At 44.8% G+C, this 25,563-nt stretch overlaps 1 protein-coding gene across 2 annotated transcripts in view; it reads right to left on the bottom strand.

Moving 5' to 3' along the window:
- PHACTR1 (phosphatase and actin regulator 1) overlaps nucleotides 1–22,170 on the bottom strand; it is a 321,038-nt gene extending 298,868 nt beyond the window's left edge. The window contains exon 1 of one of the 2 annotated variants that reach the window (XM_047794426.1): nucleotides 21,913–22,170. The gene's annotated coding sequence lies outside the window, so the exon portion shown is untranslated. Of the gene's footprint in view, nucleotides 1–21,569; nucleotides 21,626–21,912 lie in introns of those variants that run through there. The other variant, XM_047794427.1, reaches the window with a different exon arrangement.
- Nucleotides 22,171–25,563: the final 3,393 nt, after the last annotated feature.

Genomic DNA, 25,563 nt, shown 5'->3' with positions numbered 1-25,563 from the left:
GACCTTATTGGCTGGAGGATTTCAATGTTTTATGTTTATCACTGTAAAGAGAAGGGCAACTTCATAATTTTTGGGGGGGCGAGGGGGTGAAGCTATTTCCTGTAGGGATATGGTGAAAGAAAGACATCCTTGATAGCTGGTTTTTCAAGTTAGGTGTTTTGCTGTTTAAATGAACTCTGTGTGTGTGTGTGTGTGTGTGTGTGTGTGTGTGTGTGTGTAAGGGTCGGGGGGAGATAGGAGGAGGGGAGGGGAGCCGGTGCAGGAGAATTGGAAGATGCATAGTCTTGGGGTGGGGTAGAAAGAACCCTGACAAGCTGTCAGAATACTTGAATCCAGAAGCTCTGTGGTGCTGATGGATGAATCTCTGAATCTTTCAAGGTCTTGGTTTCTTCTTGAATCCAATGAGAAGGTCAAATTAGATCCTCCAGAAGGTTTGTTCTTCTTCTAAGGTTCTAAGTTGCATTAAGTCAAGTCTTATTTAATCTTCACCCAAGGAGATGCCCTATTTACTAGGCAGACCAGTTCCTTAAGAAGTTACACCTATACTTGGCTTGAGGGGAACATTCAGATGCCATTCGCGTGCCACCTCTCAGAGAGCATCTAACAGCCAGCGATCCTGCTCTGTTGTCCTGAACTGCAAAATGATTGAAGCCTGGTATTCCTCGGCCAGTTGTCTCCCCTTACAGCTCTGCCCCTCGTGATTGACTGCTAAACCTCTTCTATATTTCATGGATGTTGGCAAGTCTCAGAAATCAAGTTCAAAAGAGGGGGAATGAATTGAATTATCCTATTCTTGGTGGTGGTGGTGGGGGTGGAGGGGAGTGCCACCTGATGGCATATGGAAGTTCCCGGGCCAAGGATCAAAGCTGAGCCTCAGCTGCAACCCATGCCTCAGCCACAGTGACAGGTCCTTAACCCACTGCGCCAGGCCGGGGATCAAACCTGTGCCCTTGCAGGGTCCAAGGTGCTGCAGAGGCAAACCAATACGACCACACCACAGTGAGAACTCCAGAATGCTGAAGCTTTTTATAGGAGCAATGAGTGATCATAGAACCAACCTGCCCATTTTATGCTCTGCACTGGCCATGCATTAAAGGAAAGACCCATAAATACATAAGGGAAGGCTCTTGGCCTTTGATACCAAGTAATTAAAAATGAGTTCCTTGTGAAAATGGCACGGCATGGTAGCATTTTGATGCGGTTTTCCTTAAGAATGGGTAGCCAGAGGAAATTTCATTGCAGGTTTTTATAGCAGGGTGTTTTAAGAGTCTTTCTACATAAATAAAATTAAGCATCTGAAATGTACTAACATATTGCTCTTTTCACTCTGGTCAGGCTCTTGGTGGGCCCTTCTTTAACATTTAGCTACGCGTTCATTCTCTGCTCCACACCCACCATGAAAGTAGCACGCACTCACTGGCAAACAGAGCAGAACAATGGCTTGTAATCTCTGGAACATTCCTGGCAAGCTTAAAAGAAACCGAAACATCAGACCACCGCTTTCTCATTTCCCAGTTTGTTTCCCACGCTCCCCTCGCCCACCCCCTTCCCACACACTGTAGCGGATGTAGTCAGCGCCTCGCCCATATCCTAGCTTCACTTCCGCTTCCACAATTAGAAAGCTTCCTGGGAACACCTGCAACTCTACACAGAGGGCTTTTTTCCCCCCTAAGGATAGGAGCAAAGAGGCAAGAAGTGCAGGAGACTTGACCCCCAAAGCAGCATTCAACCAATGATGGAGGAGAAGTGGTGAATATATACCCAGTTTCCACATCTCTAAACTGGACTAACTTGGAAGTGTGCTGCTTACAGTGGGAACTGGCTTGATAATACACCTTGTATTGCTTTCCTTCTCTTTTCTGGCTTATTTCTCCAAACTTCCACTAGTGTTTCCTGAGTGTACCTCCCAAGCAAACTACCTGTATGCAAAATCTTATCTCTGGGTCACCTTATTGGAAACCCCAAACCAAGATCCAACACGTGGCTCCCGGAACCAATATAAATGTTCTGAGCTTTGAAGATATGGGTATGGAAAGGCACCTGACAGTCCTATGAGACAAGCCTGATAGGTGTGCTTTGCATATGGAAAAACTGAGATCCAGACAGCCTGACTTTAAGGTCACTTTAGCAGGTAATGGCAATAATGGAAAGATAAAATATATTTTGCCCCCAGGATTCTACTTGGAGAGTGAGACTTAAACCTAGTTAAGGACAAAGGACGTCTTTCAACCAAAATACTACATTTAGCAGACGTCTGTCATGGGATTTGAAGACTAGAAGATGCCTCTAGTGATATGCTGACTGTAGGAGTTCAGGAAATTAAGAGGAGGACATATTCTGGGAAGGAAACAGGAGTCGCAGAAGAAGGTATTACTATTAGTCAAAGAAAGATGAGAACGTACAGGAAACTCTTCCTAAGAGCTAAAGGAACATCCTCAACCTCTCCAAGCCCCAAACTCTTATCATTCAATATTTTGAATGTATATTTAAAATATGGTAAGGTTTCCTATCTTTGGGAGAGTGACCCCTCTGAGCCCCAGACCCTTGGCTAATGATAGATAAACCCCTTTTTCTATACTGTGCTTTTGGTCAGTGGAGTCAAGATTATGCTCTTCATCTTCTGTTGTAATTCGATTCTTGACTTTGACAATTTCAGCTGTTGCCATAGGAAGTGAATCTAGAGCAAAAGAGATACCACAGCACCTTTCAAAAACAAGACCTTGGACTATTTAAAAAGTGCCTTGTGAAGCCCACCACGGTCTTAAATGACACTGAAGTAGAGAAAGAATGCCTCAAAACAGTTTATAAGCATATAACTATGATTCTACATGTACTTTTGTTCTCATTTGTCCAAACATCCACATTCCTTTGTCCTGAGCTCTGAGGAACATATTACAGAAATCCTGCGATTTATTGACTAATAATAACACTTTCAAAGGAAAGTAATATTCTTAATGGCATCGCATCAAGTCTGTTATTTATTCTATGCCTCTAAAGTTTCCAGAGACAAATTGGAGACAAATAATTAGTTATTATTTGATTCAAGGCTTGATTTTGATTGTTATGAATAAAGAGAAGGTTTGGAGTTTATGTTCAAGGTCAAAACATGAAAGATGGTGTTGATTTCAAGACTCCTTTCAAACAGGTGTTTTGTAGAGTGGGGATGTGGTAGGCAGAATAATGGCCCTCCAATGAGAGTCACATTCTAGTCCCCCAACCTGTGAGCATGTCATCTTAGGTAGAATGGACTTTGCAGATGTGATTAAATTAGGGCTCTTGAGGAGTTTCCAGCAGTAATGAACCCAAATAGTATCCATGAGGATGTGGGTTCAATCCCTGGCCCCGCTCAGTGGGTTAAGGATCCGGTATTGCCGCGAATTGTGGTGTAGGTTGCAGATGAGGCTTGGATCTGGCATTGCTGTGGCTGCAGTGTAGGCTGGTGGCTACAGCTCTGCTTTGACCCCTAGCCTGGGAACTTCCATGTGTCATAGACGTAGCCCTAAAAAGACCAAAAAAAAAAAAATTAGGGCTCTTGAGATGACAAGATTATCCTGGATGACCAAGATGGTAAGATTACCCAGATGAGCCAATGTAAGCATAAGGGGCCTTATAAGAGGGTAGCACGAGGGTCAAGTCAGAGAGGAAGAAGATGTGATTGCAGAAGCAGAAGTTGCAGTCGTCCCATTGCAAAGAAAGAACCAGGACTCAAGGAATGGGAATGGTCTCCAGGAGGTGGAAAAGGCAAGGAAATGAACTCTCCCCTGGAGCTTCTAGAAGGAACCAACCCTGCCTTCATCCCAGGGGGTTTGGAAAGCAAATATTTGTGTTGCTTTAAGCCACTAAATCTGTGATAATTTGTTACGGCAGGAAATGAATAAAAGGGGTATGTGATGAAAGTACGAATGCTGAGCAGTCTACCAAGCAGTTCAGCCCCATGCTGGGCATCCTAACTCCCCCAGTCTCAGGGAAGCGGGGAAGAGTAGAAAAAGCGAAGCCTTAGATCAATTAGACATCCCCTGAGCTCCAGTCCTGGCTCCGTCATTTACTCTCTGTGTGCTTTGGGGCAAGGTATTTCATCTCCCTGAGCCTGAACTGTCTCACAGGTAGAGCAGAGGGTGTCTGCATTTCAGATCCAGTCAAATTATATCTCTATGGCAACAGCAAGAAATAGGCAGCTAGAGTAAATGTACGGGTAGGCTGTACCTTTAAATGAGATGATATATATGAGGTGTCTATGCAGGGTTTATTACACAGCAGATGCTTGGCCGAGGCCAGTTCTCTTTACCCCACTGCACCGCAGGGGGTGTGGAAGACCCCACAGGGCGCTTTCTAAAATGTGACTCTCCTTCATCAAGACCTTCCTGCCTCAACTGGGAAAACATCAAAACTTAGTGGGGTTTCTAAGATGCCTTTTGATTTTAACAGCATTATTGAGACATCATGTCCTTACCCCAAATCCACACATTGTAAGTGGGCATTTCAGTGACTGTTAGTATATTTACAGGGTTGTACAACCATCACCACCATCTAATTTTTGAACATTTCCGACATCCTAAAAAGAAAACAAGTGCCCATTTATCGTCACTCATTTTCATCCCAGCCCCACACAACTACTAGTCTATATTCCCTTAGATGGATTCCACAGGCAGGTGACATCACTCTTGCTTCAAGAAATTTCACTTTTTTTTCTTTCTTTGTTTTTTAGGGCTGCACCCAAGGCATATGGAGGTTCCCAAGCTAGGGGTCCAATCAGAGCTGCAGCCACCAGCCTACGCCATAGCCACACCAGATCCGACCCCCATCTGTGACCTACACCACAGCTCACGGCAACACTGGATCCTTAACCCACTGAGTGAGGCCAGGGATCGAATCTGCGACCTTGTGGATTGTTGGATTTGTTTCTGCTGTGCCACAATGGGAACTCCGAAAATTCCACGATTTAAGCAAGTAGACACCCGGGAACTCGTTGGCCACCACTTCAAAATTTTACACCAGCTTTTCTCAGAAATGAAAAACAGGCTCTGTTTTCTCAGTATTCCTGAAGAAAACTGGGTTTTATTGGTCAGAACTTCCAGTCTTACAGGGAACTGAAATTGAAGGGATTCATTTTCAAATCATCATTTTTCAAGAATGGACAAATGCAAATGCTTCTTCCTCACTCATCCTCCCCAATCTCCACTCCAAAAGTCTAGCCTCAGGGGTGAGAGAGCCCACTGTTCTAGAGATGAATAGATGGACCCAAAGTCCCGGGCTGAGGAGGGGGTGGGTGCTCAGCTCCTCAGTGCATGGAGCGTGGTTCCCAAAACCCCTTCCTACCTGCCAACCTACCTAGGTGTCTTCAGTAACCTGAGAGCCAGGTCCTTTTCATTTTGCTGACCTCAGGCTTCTAGGTGGTCTGTTATATTGTTGCTGGATGGGCCTGACTAGAGTTGTCACAGCAGGAATGGGTTTCCTGGGACTGAGGTTGGGCAGGAAGTTTCTAACTGTGGCAGCGGGGGATGTCCTAGGCTACAAGGTGGCCAAGCCCACGTTTGTGAGAAAATCTGAAGTCTAAGTACTGACAAGAACACAGGTGAAGTAGGCAAAGGGGCCAAGAGATGAGTTTCAGGCTCCAGAATACCAGGAGCGCCAGGCTAGAGCTGGGAGGAGATGTAGTCAGAGAAGAAACAAGTGAAAGGGATACCAGACTATTTCCTCCAGCCCTAGCCGGTTTGGACTGCTCTCCCCCTACATGAATGCATTAAGTCAACCCCAAGGGCCAGGACAAAGCACAGAGCAGCCCCAAAAAATGCATGCACTGTACAGAGGATCAAGAAACATCTCCTCAAGACCGTCCCCACCATGCCCATTCTCTTTTGCATCATTCTACCATACAGTTTTAATTCAGGGAGATTGAAGACAACTTTTGCAATGACCGTTGTTTTTATCTTTCTTAGATGCATGCCCATGAACTACCTATGGCACATTTATATGGCATCCAAAATCTTAATTCTTAAAAAATTTTTTTTTTTTTTTTTTAGGGCTGAACCCAAAGGATATGGAAGTTCCCAGGCCAGGGACTGAATCCTAGCCTCGGCTCACTGTGCCAAGCTGGGGATGGAACCTGTGCCTCCACAGCAACCAGAGCTACTACAGTCGGATTCTTAACCCACTGCACCACAGCAGGAACTCCCAAAATCTTAATTCTTTACAGCCTGTCATCATTATACTACTGGCAAAGAAAGTGAGGTGCATTGGAGAAGAATAGCATTTGGATGGATTAATTTAACTTCTAACATATGCTGGGCATTTAATTCCCCTTCTTTAGGGTTTAATATTTAAATAACTTGATACAGTTATTAGACAAACTGGGTCTGTAGCCACCTCCCAGGATAAACAGGGATACACCCTTTTTGACCTTGCCATAGTTGTGTGTGTGCGTGTGTTTTAATCAGAAATGAAGGGTGAACTTAAGAAGTAACTGCAACCGTTGGCTAATTATCAGGAGAACATTCAGCTTCAACTAGGCTAAAACTGAAATAATTGTATTTGGCAGGCGTCCGCTAATGTTTAAGTGTGCACTATTTAATTACCCAACCACAGATAGCACTTTCAGCTACTTCTGGGTGCACTTTGCAAGTGGCTCATCCAAAAAGGTCCATGGGGGTGCAGTTATAGTCAGAATCTGATGTTCCACAGAAGTAATATTATGTTTATTTTATGCTGGAGACAAGTGGACTGTAACATATGCTCTTGATATATTTAAAGCAAATTTTTTTTTCTCTTGATGGTTTTTTTGGTGCGTGTGTGTAGGGTTCTAAATTCTGAAACATGTGTCTCAGTACTTGAGCATATAAGCATTTTGTTGTTGTTGTTGCTGGAGTGTCGATGTCGGTGGTACTTGTTGTTACATCTGTAGGTCACCAGTAAGAATAAATAGGGAGACTCCGTAGGGGAGAGACTACGAGGCAGGTTGCTAAATTCTCAGCGCTGACTGTCCACCCTGCATTGCCAGCACATCAGAAATCTAAAGCATCTGGCTCTCTCTTATCAGCAACATAGAAATAGGCACTTAAGGCTCTTGTTAGAGAACGCAAGTATGAATTCACAGCCACCTGATACGCACCAAAGATTCGGGGGAAACATCTGACTTTGAGAGAGGCAGCCCAGACCTATTAACTCTGCTTTTCCAGGTCAGATCTTCTCATTGCTGGCTGTACACTAGGATTCACCTGGGGGTGCTTTAAAAATACTTATGCCCAAGCCCGCTCAGAATATTTGATTTCGAATTTTTTTTTAAAGGCTCCCAGGGATCGTGAGTCACTATTCTAGAACCTTGCTTCTCCAAGTGTGGATCATGAACCATGAGCATCTCCTGGAAGAAGGTTAGAATTGAAGTCCCTTGAGCCCCACTCCAGACCTGCTGTATTAGCATCTGTAAGGAGCGAGATTTCCAGGTGATTCTGATGCATTTGAAAGTTGGAGAACCCCTTTTTAAAAAGAAGATCCCATAAGCTCTGTTTTGCCAGATCATCATTAAAGCAGCACACCAGCAGACCTCTCTGGTCAAATGCCTTCACTGCGCTCCAGCTTCACGATTTGCCTGAAGAGCAGCAGAGTCCATTAGTTTCCATCAGAGATGGCGTCCCCATTACACACCCAACATTCCTTAAGGAAGAACCCATGCAATAAAAGTCCTCTTACATCTTAATGACACCAGAAGAATTCACCAGAGCAATTTAGTTCCTACTTTTATAGAATTTGAAAGCCTGCAGACAGTCGAATGCATGAAAATCTCAAAAAAAATCTACGTATTTTATACACTCTTGGCTTGGTGGTACTCTTATTTCATGCCCTAAATCTTGGTGGGGGCCACAGAGTCACAGGATCATTCCAATAATTATGTAAACGCCTTCATTTCTTTTGCCATGAATAATGGCCCACAGGACTTTCAAGAGATACAGCATCCTTGTTAAACCATTGAAACCCACCCCCAAGTTACCCTTAGTGGATGCACCTGAACGGTCTCCACTTACACCTGGACTTTGTTGCTCATCTCCCTGCCACTAAACTGCAAGTCAGAGGCGAGAACTGGAAAGGGTTGAGTAAGAGTTCCCCAAGTGAGGTCCCCTGTCCTGCAGCACCACCTGGGAACCTGTTATAAATACAAGTTGTCGGCTCACACCCAGAACCTCTAGGGGTGGAGCTCAGCAATATGCATTTTAACAAGACGCTCAGTGATTCTGATGTATGTATATAGATTGGGAACCACTGGAAGCAGTGGGTGTGAGGTGGGCTCAGAGAATTTTCCTGTCGAACAATTTCCCAGGTGAAGCTGATCAGGAAACTTACCTTTAAAAAAAACCACTGATGAAAAGCAAGGAGAGAGAAAGCTGCATAAACAGGATTTGCATTTACAGGCATTTAAGGCAGCTTTTTTTAAAAACGGAGAATTTTTGGTTATTTTTTAAAAACCTCAAAAATGAAGAGGAACAATGTTTTTCCTATTCCAGAGTCAATGGCTCCTTTGAAACTGTGGTTCCCTAAGCTCATTTACGAAAGGCTACCTTAGGTTGGTAAGGGCTAAAATCTAACACTGTAATTTCAGGAGAGAAGTTGTCTCCTGGATTATCAGTTAGCAAATGCAATATGGTGAAAGGGGTGAGATTTTCCATGAAAGAGAATGAGTCTGAGTGGAAATCCTGGAAGTCAGGGGTCACCTTTCCTTGGGGTTATCCCCCTTGAAGGATTTTCTGTCATTCTGGTGAGTGGAGATACCACCCAGCACAGATTCTCTAAAAGCAACATGAAAGTCGGCGTTTTGGATTTGGTAATCTCCGTACCCCAGCCTCTGCCCCCACAATCAAATCTAGAACCTTGGCTCAGGCATCTGTTAGCTGTTGGCAAAACAGGGCTTCCTGTTTGCAAGATAATGTTTTAAAATGGTTCATAAAAGGTTTCTTGGACATAAGCAGCCCTCGCAAAGCAATATTTTGATGATTAAACTAGAAATAAATCAGAAACATGTGGTGCTCATTTCCCTTGGGTTTGGCAAAACATACTTTGGACTTGAATCCATCCAGAATATTTGAAGGATGGTTTCAAGTGTTTGTTGAATCAAACATGGCTTCACTTCCCCCAGTTCCCTTTCAGGCCCTGGCAGTTTAAGAACAGGACAAAGATTCCTGAAGGTTTCTTGTCTTTGCCTTGGTTCCTAAATTCCCAGATCTCTATACAAACGCAGAATGAGTTCACCTAAGAGTCACAGTCGACTGAGTATACAGGACAGCCAGCAGCACTGCAACTCTCTTTCTCTTTTGATTTCAGAATAGTTCAAGCAGTTTCTTTTTAATTTACAAAGGACAGATTTCAGACTTGGCTTATTTCAAAGACCAGAAACTCCCTTGTAGGTGAACTCTTTCCCACTTACCTCCAGAGATTTTGCAACTATCTGTTCGTGCAACCTCCGGCCTTTGAACTCCGTGGGCAGAAGTGTTTTGATGGAGTTCACAGCTCTGGAGGGCACCTTCCTTTTCTGTGTGGTCAGAAAGAGCACTCACTTCTGGACATCTCACAGGGGCATTTTAGAAAGGAAGGAGGAGCCCAAGATTCTGATAGGCGTTTTGTTCCTATTATATATTATTAATTTTTTTTTTTGGTCTTTTTAGGGCCACACCAGCAGCATATGGAGGTTCCCAGGCTAGGGGTCGAATCAGAGCTACAGCTGCCGGCCTACACCACAGCTCACAGCAATGCCGGATCCTTAACCCACTGAGCGAGGCCAAGGATCGAACCCACAACGTCATGGTTCCTAGTTGGATTCATTTCCACTGTGCCACGATGAGAACTCCCCAACATATTTTTGAATATAATGAATGGATCAGGCCCTTTTTAGATGAAACACCCTCTGTTTTTGGTAACTCTTCCCTCCCCAGGCACAGCACTACTAGGAGTCGTGGCAATAATCTTTAATTCCCAAGTGCTGAGGGAATGTATAATTTCTTAATCTCTCAAGGACATAGGCAAATAAGTCTCACTGATAGCGATTTGGGAAACTTAACGAGAGAGTTTACATCTTTTTTAAAAGGTCAAAAGAAATTGGAGTTCCCATCATGGCACAGTAGAAATGAATCTGACTAGGAACCATGAGGTTGTGGGTTCGATCCCTGGCCTCCCTCAGTGGGGTAAGGATCCAGTGTTTCCATGCGCTGTGCTGTAGGTCGCAGACAGGGCTCGGATCTGGTGTTGCTGTGACTGTGGTGTAGGCCAGCAGCTACAGCTCCACTTAGACGCTTAGCCTGGGAACATCCATATGCCATGGGTGGGGCCCTAAAAAAGCCCCCCCCCCAAAAAAGACAAAAGTTCAAAGGAAATTGATCTAAGATGAAATGCAAAACAAGGACCATGTTATTTTATGCCAAATTATTCAAATCTAGTACACAAATAGCATAATCACGTTTCCTCTACTAATGAAAACATCTGTAAATAAACCATAACTCTATTAATGTGAGATGCAAGAATGATTAGGAGAATAATTCTTTTTAAAATTGAGGTATAATTGACTTATGATATTATATTAGCTTCACGTGTACACCATAGTGATTCAATACTTTTATACATTACAAAATAATCACCACAATAGGTCTTGTTACAATCTGTCACCATGCAAAGTTATCACAATGTCATTGGCTATATTCCCTGTGCTGTACATTTCATCCTCATGACTTATTTTGTAACTGGGAATCGGTACCTCTTACTTTTCTCACCGATTTCATTCATTGATCCATGCCTCACCCCTTCTAGCAACTCCCAGTTTGTTCTCTGCATCTATGAGCCTGTTTCTGTTTGGGATGTTTTCATTGTCTTTTAGATTTCACACATAAGTGAAATGATAGGATATTTATCTTTCTCTGACTTTACTCAGCATAAGTGGCATACATAAAGATGGCACGATTCCATTCTTTTTTAGGGCAGAGTAATATTCAGAAAATCTTTTTTTTTTTTTTTTTTGGCTGTTCCCACAGCATGCGGAACTTCCCAGGCCAGGGATCGACCCAAACCACAGCAGTGACAACACCAGATCCTTAATCCACTGAGCCACCAAGGAACTCTTCAGAGAATAATTCTTCTTAAGTAACATGTATTACATTCTATGAAACCTTGAAATGTTCAAACTGTGTATTTTTTTTTAAATTAAATAGCACAACATAGCATAGTGTAAAGTGTCCAACTTCTGCAGCCACCAAATAACTTTTACCCCTTTGCAACATTTAAAAAAAAAAAACTAAAAGCTAAGAGAAAAACAGCATTCTTGTAGGACAGACAAATTTGAACAAAAACATGAAAGTAGGAAAATAAGCAGTGTAGAGAGAGAATTTTGGATAAAAATAAAATTAAAAAGAAGAAACCAGGAGTTCCCCTTGTGGTGCAGTGGTTAACGAATCCAACTAGAAACCATGAGGTTGCGGGTTTGATCCCTGGCCTTGCCAGTGGGTTAAGGATCCGGCATTGCCGTGAGCTGTGGTGTAGGTCGCAGACTCGGCTCGGATCCCGCGTTGCTGTGGCTGTGGTGTAGGCTGGTGGCTACAGCTCTGATTGGACCCCTAGTCTGGGAACCTCCATATGCCGTGGGTGCGGCCCTAGAAAAGACAAAAAGACAAAAAAAGAGAGAAGAAGAAGAAACTAGAGAACAATATAGGATGTCATTAACATTAATGCTTCGTCTCCAAGATGTCAAACTCCAACATTTTTCTGGTATTACAACCTCCAGGGTCACTCTGCCTCGGTTGGAATTCCCTGTTCTGTTGTTCATAAGCAGGCTGTCCTTGAACCTTTGACTTATATAGGCTGTTGTGAGAATTAAATGAGACCATTTAGTCAGAGTCTTTTAATGATACCTGGAATACAGTGAGTGCTCAAAAACCAACAGGCATTTCTGTTCTCAGGTCCCAGTCCTTAATCCCGGTTGAACCTGTCACTCACCTTCCCTGCAACGTTGCACCCTCAGACCCTCCTGCTTCCAAGAGGTTATCACCTCCACCTGACTTCAGACACCTCCCAGGTTACTTCCTCCTCATTGCCCTCCACGTGCAATCAGCGTCAACTCCTCTTGATGATACTTCTTAAGCTGTTTGGAATTTACCTCCTCCTGTCCATTCTTCACTGCGGCCACCTGGTCCAGACCCTTGTTATGGCATCACAAATATTGATCATCGTGCTATGACATTTCAATCGGGCAGACTGGGTTTGTGCCTGCTGTGTGGCCTCAGACAAGGTCCTTATCTCTCCCAATCCAGTTGACATCTCTGTGGACAGGAAATTCCCAGCATATTCTTCTTTTTCCCCCTTTTAAGGGCCTCACCCATGGGATACGGACGTTCCCAGGCTAGGGGTCTAGTTAGAGCTGCAGCTGCCAGCCGACACCACAGCCACAGCAACTTGGGATCTGAGCCTCGACTGCAAGCTACACCACAGCTCATGGCAATGCTGGATCCTTAACTCACTGAGCGGAGGCAGGGATTGAACCCGCATTCTCATGGATACTATTCCGGTTCATTACCACTGAGCCACAGTGGGACCTCTGATTTCCAGTGTAGTCTTGATATTCACAGCAGCCTTGTTCTATGAAGACACTGTGAATGCTGAATTAGTGAACACTGACCCACTGTTCCTAGGGGACGTAGAGGGTTAGGTTCCTGCGAGCCTCTTGGCACAATGTTGTCATCAACAGATTAATTTCCTCCTCGTCCTATGTGTGTTTCTGTTTAAAGATATCTTATTTAGTATATGTTGTTGATTCATTACCCTTTAAATCATGGCAACAGCACTATTTTCTGCCTGAACAAAGTGTATCTAACACACATATCTTCTCCACAAAACACTTAGAAACCTTCTTGCACTTAGGAACACTAGGTAGCACTTTGGCACTGTATCTGGGGTCCATTTTAAACAGCAAGATCGCCAACAAAAAGCAAAATAAAAAATGAAAAGCCCAAGACTAAATAGACCACAAAAATGACACTGGTTGACAGAGCTGAGACAAGAAGGCAGCACATCATTTTATTTAACTTCTTTACTTGTAGGGCAGCTCTGCCCTTGTCCATGGAAGACTGGAAAAGGATCCTGGGTATTCATTGTGGGGTTGCAAATAAATGTTCATGTATGCACAAATTTGCAAATACAGAGTCTGTGTATAAGAAGGATTGACTGTATTTGTACTCGCCTTGAGGACTGCTGGGCAGATTAAAGGAGATACTCTCAAGAAAATGCTCAGCAACTACGAGGCACTCAATAAGTGAGAGCTATTTCTTATCATTATCATTATTGTTAACCACTGTCTGTGTTCACTACTGTAACAGCATTGTTCATGACAGGTGCAATCACCATTTCTCTCCACTCACCGTGCCCCCCCCCCACACACATCATTTTAAGCTCCAACAATGTCATCCTCTGCTTAATATTTGAGGTTTTTCTCATGTTTCTATAACTGGTCTTTACTCCAACAGAATTGGCTTGGCCACCTTGCCTCAGGTACAGTGAAGGTGTGCCTTCTATGATTTTGCTTCCCCCAGAGCTCACACCCTCCTCTCTGAAAGGGCTATTGCCTGCCTCCCACTCCTTATCTCCCCACCTGCCCCTCCTCCCCCTTCACACTGAAATATACCGAATCCAGCTCTCAGGACTCTTGTTAGAAACATTTCTAAAGTCCTTTATTTCTCTAAATAGATAGAAGCAGTTCTAATCCATCTTTTCTTATCCCGCCACACGCGCCCCCTGCACAACGCCTTGTCTTTAGGTGCAGTGATAGTAAGTGCTTACTGATTAAATACAATAACAGCAACAACAACAAAACCCCCAAGGTAGTTATTTTTCATCTTGAGCTTTATCAAGCACATTTTAATTTGAGAAATTGTATATATGAACAAACCAACTTAAATAAGCGTTCCTAATCTGTGTTCCTAATTTATATGAAAGCCAAAGGGCACCAATTCTGGTTTTCTTTTTTCTCTTTCTTTTTTTTTTTTTTTTTTTTGGCCTCCCTGTGGCATATGAAGTTCCCAGGCCAGGGATCCAAGTCACAGTTGCAACCTACACCGAAGATGTGGCAACATCGGATTGGTAACGCACTGTGCCAAGCCAGGGATGGAACCTGTCCCAGGACTCCAGAGATGCCACCCATCTCATGCGCTGCAATAGGAACACCAATACTGGTTTTCTAAAAGTCTGCCGGCTTGTTTCGAACTCTGCGTCCTTCTCCTTTTCAGCCTTTAGGTCCTTTATCTGGAAGTCATGAACCTTACAATTAGGGTTAACTAATACAGGCACTGAGAGATGCTGAATTACACCATAGCTCCTTTCAAGAGCTCCTTTCTCCAAACCCAAACAGAGCACTTGACACTGGGAGGGAATAGAGCATCCAAACAGCCTGAAGGTGGGGCAACCTGATTTAGCACCTTAACCCATTACTGGCTCCATCTCTGCCCTGGATTCTGGGAAAAGGGGAAAGAAAGCTGTCTGCTAGGAATTGAGTATGTTATTGCTTGTACTGAAACAGAACCCGGAAGGATCAGGAGGTATGATCATGACCTTATGGGACTAATTCTTTCCTCTTGGACCCTGGGAACCCCTTATAGGGGAAGAAAAAGGACACCGTGGTCTGCTTTGCAGGTTCCTAATTATATTCCTGCTTTGCAGGTTCCTTTGTTCCTCCCGGTCTAATTTTTCACCGCCATCCTTTGTTTCAAAAGGAAAATCAAGGTACGTGCCTTGCTGGCAGAATGTCCCCACGTGTCCGGTGTGGACTTCGCATCCATACAGGGCCTGACATGTGCCCAAGCACAGCCTGCAGATGGTCCAGCTCAAGGGAGAGCGGCGATGGGGGAGGGGGTGAGAAGGGGGGAGGGGCGGGCCCACACTTATCAGTCCACACCCCCAAATCACCTGCCCCGCCCGCCCGCCCCTGACATCCCTTTCTCCTTTACGCCTTTTCTATTCTTTCCTTTGGAGGGCTGTGCCCATGGCCTGTGGAAGTCCCCAGGCTAGGGGTCAAATTGGAGCTGCAGCTGCCAGCCTACACCACAGCCATAGCTACACTGGATCCAAGCCGCATCTGCGACCTACACCACAGTTCCTGGCCACACTGGATTCTTAACCCACTGAGAGAGGCCAGAGATCGAACCCTCATCCTCATGGATGTTAGTCAGGTTCTTAACCCACTGAGCCACGATGGGAACTCCCCCTTCATGCCTCTTCATGCCTGTGAATTGAGAACAGTCAGCTCCCCTCACCTCCCATATTTGCAGGGAGCCCCCTGGGCCCCATATCTCTTTCCCTGAAATCAAGGATCTGAAATTTAGAAAGCAAGTCATGTGTACACAGCACTTGCAAATCATTTTCCTCTCTACTCACAAGTTCTGTCTGGGGAAATGAATAAAAAGGTGCATGTGTGTGTATTTCAGGCAACCAGGTCCCTGGACATCATGGGTCCTAATGAAAGGGAACCGGGAAAGTTGGGGACTGACTCGGAAATAGTGGAAAGTATGCGTGACCGCACCAAACAGGAACCCAGAGGCTGGGCTCCATCCTTGACGTCCGTTACGGGACAGAATATTGAAAGAAGTGGGAAGGTAGCCAATGCAATGCCAGAATCTTTTTGACCTCAACGGGGCATCTAATCTCAAACAATGTTAAATCCTCTAAGAACACCTGTCCCTGTAGATAAGCAACCTTCCTAGGGACAGTCTGCTAGTTCTTTGACAGAACGTCTAAACGGAAGCAAACAACGTGAAATCCTCACGTTCCCCCTTCGTTGACATATGCCAGGAAGTCAAACGTTTCTTCACAGTTTGGGGCCAGGAGGAACGTGGCATGGTGTGCCTACAGCCATTTGGAGATGTTGTCTTTTATTTATTTACTTATTTGAATGAGACCACAATTGATGATTTTTTTCTAATATAAACTACTTGTTATGAAATCCCTAGAAGGAAAAATGACTAGCAGAAAACACAAAATTATTTCTGGAAGATAATTTTTTTTACTTTTAAAATATCTCTAGCAACAGGTACATGGCACATTATTCTGAGAAACTTTATGAATGTCAGTATTTCTAGTTCTTAAACTAACATGTTAAGTTGTTTGTATATACATGTTAAGCTGACATGTAAATTCTTTCCTATCAAAAATTCAGAAATCCGTGCAACTTGATTTTTCAGTCCCTTTGTTCTTTCCTCAGGTGACTACTAGGTCCTCTTTGATAATCATAATTGTATTTTAAAGCTTTCAAATCTCCAACTTGGACAATCATAGTTTTATTAATTTTTTATTATTATTTTTTTATTTTTAGATAATGATTTATATTTTTTCCTTTAGAGAGATACTATTTTCTCTTATAAACATGATAAATTCCTGCAATAGGCATATACCTTTTAATTGATAGGTGCTAGGGGACGAACTGTGTTTCCCTCTAAATTCATGTGTCGAAGACTCAGACCCCGGACCTCAGAATGCGACTGGATTTGGAAATAGGGCCTAAAAGAGGTGAGCAAGGTTAAATGGGATCCTGTGAGTGGAGTCCAAATCCAACAGGACCAGAGTCCTTAGAAGAAGAGAAGACACCAGGGATGTGTGCCCACAGAGGAGAGGCCAGGTGAGGGCACAGCGAGAAGGCGTCCCTCCTCGGGCCAAGGGGAAAGGCCTCTGCAGAAATCAGCTCTGCCACCATCTTGATCTTGCACTTCCAGCCTCCAGCCGTCAGGGGTATTTTGTTATGGAAGCTCTAGCAACAAATATGATTGGTGATTCGTTCATTAGCTATGGATCATCCAAAATGGTTTTTTTCTGCATTATTAAGAAGATTATGTTTCTTTTTTCTTTTTTTGGCTTTTTAGGGCCACTCTCTCAGCATATGGAAGTTCCCAGGCTATGGGTCGAATCAGAGCTGCAGCTGCCGGCCTGCACGACAGCCACAGCCACGCCAGATCTGAGCTGAGTTTGCGACCTACACCATAGCTCGTGGCAGCACTGGATCCTTTAACCCACTGAGTGAGGCCAGGGATCAAACCTGTATCCTCATGGATACTAGTTGGATTCTTAACCTTCTGAGCCACAACAGGAGATCCAAAAAATTTTGTTTCTTAATGACATATATAGTCTTTTGGTCAATTTTCATTAAACCTAAATAGTTACTAATACCTTTCTGATGGGCCCAGGTGGAGTTCAAGCTCCCGGCATAGGTGAAGGGAATATTCTAGAACTCCAGTCATCTCTTCAGTGTGGTCTGTCTTCCTTCCTTCCTTCCTTCCTTCCTCCCTTTCTTCCTTCTTCTTTCCTAGGGCTGCACCTGTGGCATAGGGAAGTTCCGAGGCTAGGGGTCAAATCAGAGCCATAGCCACAGCAACTTGGGATCCAAGATGCATCTGTGACCTACACCACAGCTGTGGCAACGGCAGATCCTTAACCCACTGAGTGAGGCCGGGGATCTAACCCACAACCCCATGGTTCATTTTTGCCGTGCCACAACGGGAATTCCTGAGGCTTTTAATCCCACTTTCTCTACTGTTTTTCCCTGTTCCACCCTTTCTCCCCCTTTTCCTTAGCATTATAATATCTCCAAGTCTGAGGTGTTTTTATATTTCAAAATTTGCTGTTATTTTTGAATCTAGCATCTTATTTTTCTGAATTCTATTGGATTTTTTTTCTATGTCTCAATTTTAGACTTTGAGTTTTGTGGTAGTTTTCTTAGAAGTCCTTTTATGCTATTCTTCACTCTGCCATTTGATGACCAATCCCAGGTGGGATTTTTTATTTAGTTAGTTTCCTTGGGAAGCCCAAGCCATACCTGGAAGACATGTGATGAAATCTTTTAACCCCTTCCTTGTATCAGTGGATTATGAATTTTACAGGAGGAGTTCCCATCACGGCTCAGTGAAAATGAACCCAGCTAGTATCCAGGAGGATGCGGATTCGCTCCCTGGCCTTGCCCAGTGGGTTAAGGATCTGGCGTTGCCATGAGCTGTGGTGTAGGTTACAGACATGGCTCAGATTCCGCATTGTTGTGGCTGTGGGGTAGGCTAGCAGCTGCAGCCCCCCTAGCCTGGGAACTTCCAAATGCGGCACCTGTAGCCCTAAAATATAAATAAGTAAATAATAAATTTTACAGGAAACTGACTACCCATAGAATGCAAAAGTAAAGGCCTTTTGACATCTTCACCCTTTAGGTTAATTATAGGACCTTCTTTGGACTTTATAATATATGATGGGGAGTTTGCCTATGGCAGGCATCAAACCCCCATGTTAGGGGTCTATAAAGAGAAAATAGAAACAGTCTTTGAGGGATTGGACAAGAGTACCAGGTTCTGTGTTGTCCCCAGTGGAGAAGGGCCTTGGAACTGGGTCTTCATGGTCATTACCGCCCCATGGGCATGAGCTGGCCAAGTAGTAGACACCTGTAGGGGCTTTGCACTCAACAAGTTCAGGAGGAGAAAAGGGCAGAGAAAACAGCAGGCCTGAGGCAGGGAAAACCAAGCCTGTGGCACCAAACTACTTCCCTGGGAAAGGCTCCGAGGCTCTCCAGAGACAGAGGATACTTTGCCCTTGTTAGACCAGCCCTGATGTGGAGCCCCGGCAGGACCGTCAGGAATGGCGTGATCCAGGGGGCAGGCACGGAGTCTGGAGACGAATGTTCCCCATCTGATGATGTCGCTTATGTCCTGCGTGCCTTGACTGCTTCAAGAGATTCTTCTGGGCAACACAGGGGGATAACAATGCCTCCCCTATGTGACTAATGAACATATATGACTTAATTAACATGCTAAGGACTTATTCCCAGAACGTCGTGAGGATCACAGATGCTGATCTAAGATTGTACAACATACTACTCAGCCATAAAAAAAGAACAAAATAATGCCATTTGCAGCAACACGGATGGAACTAGAGACTCTCCTGCTAAGTGAAGTAAGTCAGAAAGAGAAAGACAAATACCATATGATATCACATATCTGGAATCTAATATACGGCACAAACGAACCTTTCCACAGAAAAGAAAATCATGGACTTGGAGAATAGATTTGTGGTTGCCAAGGGGGAGGGGGTGGGAGTGGGATGGACTGGGAATTTGGGGTTAATAGATGCAAACTATTGCCTTTGGAATGGATAGGCAATGAGATCCTGCTGTCTAGCACTGGGAACTATATCTAGTCACTTATGATGGCGCATGATAATGGGAGAAGAAAGAATGTATACATGTATGTGTGACTGGGTCACCACGGTGTACAGTAAAAAATTGACAGAACACTGTAAATGAGCTATAATGGAAAAAAATCATTAATTAAAAAAATAAGTTTGCACAACATATTCTTTGCTCGCTGGCATATATTAAGAGGTACCATAAATGATATAATAACAAGAGCAGATACCACTTATTAGACACGAACTGTGCCAGATACTGTACTAGGCACTATTCTAGTCTCGTCACATATAATTTTATTTACTCCCATACAACCTCCGAGATAAGTACTGTCATTGTCCAGTTTTACAGGGGAAGAAATTGAGCTTTGGGCAAGCCAAGAACCACCGCCCCCACCCCTGCCCCCAGGGTCACTCACTGAACAGGTGGCAGGATTGGAAGGCAAACCCAAGTCTGAACACAAAAAAACTTATGCTTTTCACCAAAGCATCTATATTTCTATAAGGATTCAATCTTCTTTTCTTTCTTCCTCCCTTCCTTCCTTTTGCTTCTTAGGGCCACACTCGCGGCACATGGAAGTTCCCCGGCTAGGGATCGAATCGTAGCTGCAGCTGCCAGCCTATGCCACAGCCACAGTTATGCAGGGTCCGAGCAGCGTCTTCGACCTACGCCACAGCTCACAGCAACTTCAGACCCTTAACCCAGTGAACAGGGCCGGGGCTCGAACCCACCTCCTCATGGATACTAGTTGGGCTCGTAACTCGCTGAGCCACATTGGGAACTCCCAGGATTGGATCTTCAGGAGCTTTCTATTTTACACCCTCTGACCCGGGGTCCCATAAGCTACTTAACTGTCCCAGAAATGGATCTCTAAACTGCAACTTGGCTCCGAACTGCATTTCCCAAACTGTCCCTTGCACTGAAAGTAACAGCAATATTCTTGGGGAAGACCACAAGTGCTGGTTCGTGGTGTGAAAACATGGGCACCACAAGTTGGCAAATTACCACATTTTCAAGACTTAGCAAGAAAGTGCACGCCATCCCAAAACTATTCAGAGCATCATGTTCTCTTCTGTGATTTGGAAGCCACTGATGGACCTTGTGGTGTCTTCCATCCTCATTACATTATTGAAGGGCAGAAATGCGGGTTTCCAGCAAGGTTCAACCAACGGACATCTGGCTAAAAGGAACTTACTGTGCTGACTCTCATGATTTAAGCAGTGCTTTCTTGAGGGACTTCCATGGCTTGCAAAAAAACCTGTTTTCTTCTATTATGAATATTTATAATATTGTCCATCAATATTTCAAACATGGGCTTTAATTAGAAACCTCACGATGCTGTGCCTTTTGGCTTTGTTGTCGCTGTTTAGGTTTGTTGAGCATCAGAGGATGGGAGGGTGCGGGCCACAACAGGGAAATTTAGCAATTAAGTCTTTTCAATTCCCAGGTGTGGTCCATGATCTCAAAAATTTACGAACCACTGATTCAAGATCACTTTTATTCTAGTACCTAAATATCCTGTCACAGTAAAAACTATCACTCTAAAGAGCTGTTTGCATCCGACACATTCAAATCCCACAACCTGCCCCAAATGGCCAGGAGGATGGAGAAAGGGGGAAGGGCAGCATAAACTTGAAAAACATCTTTGCAGACATCATTCTGGGCACATTTCCCCTGTGGTTCTATCATCACCATATTTTGTTCAGAGCACCTCCTGTGGCCGCAAAGAAGAGCAATTCGAAATGAGCCCTTCCCAACTCACGCCTTGCCTATTTCTCAGGTTCTCTACGAGTCAATAAAAAAACAACCACAAAAAGAGAATCCACGGTAGCATTTCTTATTCATGCCCGGTGAGCTGTTATCAGTTCTCTTATTGATTTGTATCTCCATGCTGCAAACTCAAAACGCCACAGCCCGAGATGGGGTCCCACCAAACCCATTCCTTTACCCAGCCTTTCATCTTCCCAGGCATCTTTCTTTCCGATCCTTGACAACTTCTCCCTGTGCCCACCTTCCAGGAATTAACAACTGCCCTTTCGATTTTTCCTTTCCTGTCTCTTTAAGTCAGGAAGTTTCTGAGGTTCCTCAGCCGCCTGCTGCCTCCGCAGGCGTCCAGGACTCCCAGCTAGTCTCCTCGGCGGTGAGATTTGCAATTGAATCTCACAGCAATTGAAAACCAGCACCAGTTTCCCAATTGATCTCGGACTCCCAGGCATCCAGGAGAGTACCAGCGGGTCCCAAGGCATCCAGTCAACCACGTCTGAGGACCGAAAAACCCAATCCACTGGCATCAGCAGCTCCCCAAAGGGAAAAGTCCCTAAAGTGAACAAAACCCTGAACCAATACAAAAATCTTACTAACACACAAAGAGCAATGAAAAAGATTTTGGACTCAAAATCATGCCTACCTCACAGATTTCCCAAAGCTCTGCCTTGACTCCCCAGGAGCTGCGCTTTCTTAGCCTGAGCAACAGTCTCAAGTGTCAGGCTCTGAAATATACATGCTACACACGCCCAGACAGCCTTGTGGTGCCAGGCAGCCCCTTCTCCTTCCTTCCCAGTCAACTCATGGTGGACTGGGTGGCCACCCATCCAGGCGGGAACAGTCCATCTTATCCCCTTCCTACCCTTAAAATGCCTCCACGGATGGTTTCTCCAGCCTTGCTCAGATCCGGGGACAAGTTGGCTGAACTCCTCCTGGCGTTCCCCACTCGCACCCAGACCCCCTCCAGCAGCGGGATAGCTTCTTACCTTCACAAAGCCCCGGTTCTTAAAAGCCTGGCTGGAGTCTCCAAGGAGTCCTGCGTTTTCCTGGACATGGGAAGCAACCCGTCTCAGGAACAGGGCACATTTCGAAATGAAACAGAAAGTAACCCGGTGATCTGGACCAGACCCCCGACCCCGGTGGGGCTCTCCGCAGCCTCCGGATGTCCTGGGACTCAGCCAGCCTGCCCAGCTGTTTCAGCCTGGGGAGAATTCAGAGGAAGCTGCAGCTTGGAAGTCTGAACCTCACAGCCTGGGCTTTGCTTTTTTTTTTTTTCTCTTTTCTTTTTTCTTTTTTTTTTTTTTTTAAGAGTATTTGTTGAGCTTTTTAACATGCAGTTTGTCTCTTTCTGCAGGGAATTACACAGGGAGCCTGTCACCTGACTCACAGCAGTTCCATTATATAATTCAAACCATGCTATGTGAGTTCGGATCAGAAAACCACACTCCCCTTCCCCCAATCTCCTTCCCCCTCTTCCCCTCCCCGTCCCCCTGCCCAGAGGAGGGAGAGACGCTCAAAAACACCAAATGATGATAATTAACCTTTCTTGAAACTTCGGTGGAGCTGCTGCATTTTTGCAAGGTATTTTTATTTCTCTTTGGTAAAATCCTTCTTGGGCAGAGGATCTCCCAAATGCCAAGGCTGAATGAGCAGGGATTTCTCAAGATGTAACTGTAGCAGTTTCCTTGATTTTCATTTAGGGTGGCTGTTTGTAGATTAGATAAATCAGGGAACGGCTTTGCAAATGACAGCGCATCATCAGTTGGAAAGCTTCCCGTAGATTTATAACACCTGTGCGAATGGACTCCTGGAAACATGTATTGCTTTAGCCACAAAATCTAAGTTCCCTAAAATGTCAAGGGGGTAGATTGGGCTCAGGGGTCTTTAGCCAACCCCCTGCCCTGCCCTTAATCATCATGCCCCACCCCCGGCTCCGGCCACCTCAAATAAGCATAACCTCGGACTGAAAACTGCACGCTTGCTACGCAAACACCTAATGGCCAAACCCCAGCCTCCACTATCGACCATCTCGAAATCCTTAAGGCCGATGAATCTGGCTATTCAACCACCTTGAAATCCTTAAGGCCAATGAATCTGGCTATTTTGAAGCCAGCACTGTCTTGAGTGAAGGAAATAAAAGTCAGTCTGTCCCAGTTTCCCTTTCTTCGCATCTGTCACCTCTGTTCAGATGCTATGTATTGAGGGGCAAGTGTGTTAAAACAGGATTGACCCAGGAAGGGGAAGATCTTTGAGAAGTTTAGGGCGCGTAAGTGAGCACGACGCTGAAAGCATCATGACATGATCGACATAAAAAAATGCCCACCTGTTTGCTTTTTCCTTATCAAGGCAGCCGGGAGGAACGGGCTCTGGGCTCCCAGGCTTCTCCAGCCAGTGGAGATTGGGTATTGAGGAAGGAAAACACTCCAAAAGGACTGGTTGTTAAGGTCTAGGGAACAAACGCGAACATCGGTCACCTCCTTTTGGTTTTTCCCGGGCTGACCTCTTTTCTCCCGTCTCCTCGGAAGGAAACTACCTTGTCCTTGCCAGCCTCTAGCCCTGCACCTGCAGCAGAGGCCGTTGCTGTGTTCCACTGGGTGACGCCAGGCTGATGCTGTGCCCTGAGAATCCCTTGCAGAATACTTTGTAACTCTCTCGCCACAGAACCCTCTGAAGTGGGCACAGAATAATTATTATTCTCCTTATTTGAGACCCAAAGAAGCCAGGGACATTGGTGGAAATTAGAAGTCAAGATTCCTCTTCTCAGAGCTCTGTTTTGCAAAGGAAGACCCAAATACGCCTGGTGGGGGAAGCCCATCCCTGTGTAAACCCGAATGACAGATTGGGATGTTTGTGTATTCCTCCCTCTCCACGCGTGGTAAACACAATGTGGTGTGGCTGTTGCTATGGTAACCCCCCCCTTTTTTTTGTCTTTTTGCCATTTCTTGGGCCGCTCCCACGGCATATGGAGGTTCCCAGGCTAGGGGTCCAATCGGAGCTGTAGCCACAGGCCTATGCCAGAGCCACAGCAACGCGGGATCCGAGCCGCGTCTGCGACCTACACCACAGCTCACAGCAACGCCGGATCCTTAACCCACTGAGCAAGGCCAGGGATCGAACCTGCAACCTCGTGGTTCCTAGTTGGATTCGTTAACCACTGCGCCACAACGGGAACTCCACCCCTTCTTTTTTAATGAGAATAAGGATACATAGTAAAATATTAGAAAACATCAGGGGAGACCCTCCCCCTGTCATGGGAAGAAAAGCAAAAATGGCAAAGTGTAGCCTTGATCTCTATACAGTGGTCAGGGGTGACACTGCAAAAATGGAATTTCCTAGACCAGTGCTGCCTGACAGAAACAGAGGGTGAGCCTCAGAGGTAATTTAAAATTTTCAGAGTTCCCATTGTGGCTCAGCGAAAACAAATCTGACTAGTATCCATGAGGATGCAGGTTCTATCCCTAGCCTTGCTCAGGGGGTTAAGGATCTGGTGTTGCGGTGAGCTGTGGTGTAGGTCACAGAGGTGGCTCGGATCTGGCGTTGCTGTGGCTGTGGTGTAGAACAGTGGCTACAGCTCCGATTTGACCCCTAGCCTGGGAACCTCCATATGACACAGGCGTGGCCCTAAAAAAAAAAAGACAAAAAAAGAAATTGTTAAAAATTTCTAGCTGCGGCATGAGAAAAGAAAAAAAACCTGCTGAAGTTAATTTTGGTAATATATTTTATTGCACCCAAAATATTATTTCAACATGTAATTAACAGTATTTACATTCTTCATAATAAATCTCTGAAATTTGATATGAATTTTATGTATTTTACAGTCATATCACGTCTCAGTTAAGAGCAGAAACATTTTGGAGTTTCCTGCTGGCCACTGTCACTGCTGCAGCTTGGGTTTAATCCCTGGCCTGGGAACTTCCATTTGCCATGGATATGGCTGAAAAAACAAAACCAAAAACAAAACCAAAACAAAAAAGAGGAGCTATGTTTCAAGCATTCAACAGCCATGTGTGGCTGGTGGCTACCATATTAGAGGGCCCAGCTTCAGACCGCATTTGGTCATTTTTGCCTTGAAATTTGTTCTTTCTCTCCCTCCTTGGAAGGAGGGAAATTTGTTTGTCTCTCCCTCCTTGGAACTTTTAGAAAAACGAATTGCATTCATTTCGTTCTCGCTTTATGACATAATTCAAGTGGTGTTCTCTTGAGTGGAACAAGAAAATATCAAATAAGCTTGGAATTGAAGTGGTAGTAAAGATGCAGCTTCTTTCATGCCACCAGAGGGTCACAAAGATTAAAAACAAATAAATCTCAGGCTTATGAAACGTTCCTTCCTTGGGTTGTCCCAATCGCCCAAGTTAGGGACCTCGGAGTCATGCTTGACTATATTCTCCATGCACACTCTCTCCGCCCTCTCCTCAATGCCCCTCTAAGAGACCACTCAGTCTTAACAAGTCACCTTGTCACCTCTTCTCAAGTCTGGGGATCTCTGCAATAACCCAGAGGATGCCAAGAACCCCTACCTGGTCTCCCTGCCTCCGCCTTCTACCTGTTCAAATTCATAAGCCATCCTACCTTCAGCGTGAGCATGTGTCGAAAGCAGACATGTAATCCTGGAGCTTCTCAGCTTAAAGCCTTTAATA

Source organism: Phacochoerus africanus, chromosome 9 (assembly GCF_016906955.1).
Source record: "Phacochoerus africanus isolate WHEZ1 chromosome 9, ROS_Pafr_v1, whole genome shotgun sequence".
Taxonomy (NCBI): Eukaryota; Metazoa; Chordata; class Mammalia; order Artiodactyla; family Suidae; genus Phacochoerus; species Phacochoerus africanus.
This window is presented reverse-complemented; position numbering and strand designations above follow the sequence as displayed.